Raw genomic sequence first — 3,701 nt, 5'->3', positions numbered from 1 at the left:
AATGAAAATCCATCCTTCTATTGTATTTTGGAATGATTTTACAATATCACGTGTATATTTCCTCCTTTGACTTTATTTTCATTTTTATTGTTAGAAATCTAAATGTAAGTCCAAGTCTCACATTGATTAAAAATGAGAAAGTAAAGCATTATATAAAGATGAAAGACTTGTTAACTCGTCTTAAGTTTTGGATAGAGAGTGATGTCAATCCTTTATAGGTTAAACCCCTTTAGTTGTCCCTAATTATGTAGGTTTTTCCCAATCCTTTATAGGTTTTTCCCTTTAGTTTTAAAACCCCCAATTGAGTCCTAAATAGTGCTAATTTGAGTCAATTAGGCCCTTGTCGCTAAATTGGCTTAACGGGGGTTAAATTTTGTATGACCTGTGATATTGACTGGATAGTTTTTTAAACGTGGCATCAGAGAGCTCTACATGGAATTTAAAAACATTTTAACATTTTGATTAAATTTTTTTTAAAAAAGCCATCTTCCATTACAGTCAAGCACTACCCAGAACCATCACCAGAGAACCCAATCGCGTCTCAGAACCATCATCATCTTCCTTGTGCACCATCAACTTGCAATCAAGTAACCACAAAATCAAAATCATGACATTGTCATGTTCGCTTTAATTCATCTCCTTCCATCCAGTACCGCGAGGGCAAATCGCCACCATGGCCAACGTAACCAGTGCTAAAGCTCTTCGCGTCGCAACCAACCTCATCATCATATATTTTCTTCTCCATCAAACTATTTGAAACTTGTAAAGAGAAATCAGAATCACAAATCTAAAAATCCCCAAATTAGTCATGAACCCTAAATTGCACTAGACACAAAATGCGAGACTTTCGAATCTCCATGAAACCTACGAAACGCCACCACTTTTGATCGTAAGGAACCTCAAATCCATTTGATCGGACCAATTCAACAACTAATAGAAAATAAATTTGACTACCTAAACAAGGAGACAATGTGCAATTTTATCCTGTGGGCTCAACCTTCCAAATGTTCTCGTATGAAAGCTGAAGTTTGTATTGCAAAAAGTCATGTGAAAATTTTAACTCCACCTTTCCTTTTCCCCTTCCAAAACTTAAACTTTGCATTCTCTCCAAAACAACAAAACTTCCTTTAGAGATCTAACAGCCAAAATATAGTTTCAACCTTCCAAACTAGCCGCAATGAAACGTTATTAGCCCTCGACATCATAGATGCCACAAAGTCTTCTCTTTCGGGTTACCGTAGGTTGTTTTGGTGGAGCCTATCAGTTTTCGGGAACGCCCCATGTTGGATGGCACCTACCACTGATTAGGTGAATCACTCACATTTTCTTCTACACTCTCCATCAACATCAAAGATCCATGCTTTCTTAATTATCCCCTCACTCTATCTCCCATACATCCTCACAAACACCTTTTCTTCTCTTTCTCCCTTTGCTATCACCACTGCTCCATCACTCACCGATGCCACTATCACCGGTTGAGTGACACATACCTTCTCCAATTATACTTTTTCTCTTCAAATTTCCAAAAGGGTGAAGAAAAAATCAAAGATGGTTGGTTCCATAAAAGCTGCGATTGGAGACGGGGTATTGACTTTCATGACGGACCCTAAACCGTGCTAGGGAGTGACAAAAGGGAGGAAGAGGAAGTTGGGATGACAGTGGAGGTGTTCGAGATGCACACTGGTGGTGGAGTTTTCGAAACCCAATTTTTAAAATGTTTTTTTTATCAAATGCCACGTATAATTGTCTCTTATAATGTCGCGTTTAAAAAACTCCGCACGTTAATATCACAGGTCATCAAACATTTAACTCTGTCAAGCCAATTTAACGGCAGTGACTCAATTGATTCAAATTAGCACTATGTATGATTTAATTGGAAATTTTAAAAAAAGGGGATCGAAGTGGGAAAAACCTATATAAACATAGACAACTAAAGGGGTTTAACCTCCTTTATATAGTTGGATTTAGATGTTATTGATGTTTGTGTAACCTATAAGTAACATCATCTTCGATAGACTCAACAATAATACCTGAACCAATAGTTTGTCACTATAAACCCAACATCATTTATCTCTTCTTGGTCCGTGAATAAGAAATCAATAAACCAAATTCACCTAAGTGAAGGAATAATAAATTAAATTAAAAAATATATATATCTAACTTAAATATTAAAATATAATAAAATTTTATTACGTGTTATATATGTCATTCTGACTCATCCTTTCACCCGTCCACGTAGTGTGTTATGTGGAGCAGCTTCAAATAAATCAAATGATTTATATTACTTTTATATAATAAGAGATATAATATTTAAAAATATGAAAAGTTATCTTAACCATTTAGCTTGAACGGTTTCAGAAAATGTTGATTAAAGAAAAAATTAAACCCTGGGTCAGATATAATTAATGTATGCAAAACTAAAATGAAATATTATATAATTTAAATACATGATTAAATTTAGTTGATAAAATTGAGTGTTTGATACGTGAGTATCATGATTGTATATATTAATATTGACATGTAGGTTATTGGATTTAGGTTGCATTACAGAGAAAAATATTGAATTTTATTGTTGAAATAATTATTTGTTTTATTTAACTTTTAAGATTTGACATGCATTCCTGATTTTGATTTTTTTTTCTAGTTTTGGTTGTATGGTTTAAGGAATGGAAAACTAGGGGATTAAATGAAAGTTTATTATGAGAAAATAATCAATTAAAAAATATCTTGAATTTGTTGATGCATCAATTGTCATGCAATATAAATGAGTTAAAATATAATTGATCTATAACGTGTTGGTTCATATTTTATTTATTTTTGTTAAAAAAAGTTATATTCTAATTATTAATTATAAATATAGTAATACCCTACTACTAAAACATTCCGTGAATAAATTTTTTAAGTAGTACCTAATGATTCTAGGATGTCTTTCAATGCTGTTTTTTGAAGTGACAGGAGATAAATGATTTGAATGAATTTAAAGGTAATTTTTTGTTGTTGTTTTTTTGAGTAGATTTGTGGGTAATTGAGAGTGGATTTAGAAGCAAAGTGTGTAAAAATTAGTGTAGAATTTAATTGATGTGACAGATTTAAAAAAATAGTTTAATTGGTAGAAATTAAAGATTACCAAAAGGCCTCTAGTTATTAAAGTAATATAAAATATTATTTATTAATGTTATATTTAGTTGTAAAAATGTTTATAAAGAGATCAAAATTATAAATAATTATTAAAATTAATTTTTAAAAACTAAAAAAATTATAACGTAGTAAAATGAATTTATTTTTAAATGTAGTATAAAATTATAATGTAATAAAATGAATTTATTCTCTAATTATTATTATTATTACTATTATTATTATTATTATTACTATTATTATTATATATAGAAAAACTTTCCATGTTCGTAGTTGTATGAGATAACTCTAATTTTCATGTTTGAAGATACATGAACAAAAACTATGAAATGAGATGTAGTGATAAATTACACTAAATAGAAAGGACAGAGGACAAATAAGACATGTAACGTCCCGGCAACTCGCAGGAATGCTGACTGCCATCCCACAGATCACCACGACGCTTTCCAGTGTGCTTTGTCCTCACTCACTCACTTTCCGGGAAAACTTCCCAGAAGGTCACCCATCCCAGAATTTCTCCAAGTTAAGCACGCTTAACTATGGAGTTCTTATGGGTTAGGCTACCG

This window comes from Vigna radiata, chromosome 11 (assembly GCF_000741045.1).
Source record: "Vigna radiata var. radiata cultivar VC1973A chromosome 11, Vradiata_ver6, whole genome shotgun sequence".
Classification (NCBI taxonomy): domain Eukaryota; kingdom Viridiplantae; phylum Streptophyta; class Magnoliopsida; order Fabales; family Fabaceae; genus Vigna; species Vigna radiata.
The sequence above is the reverse complement of the archived record's forward strand: the minus strand, read 5'-3'. Positions refer to the sequence as shown.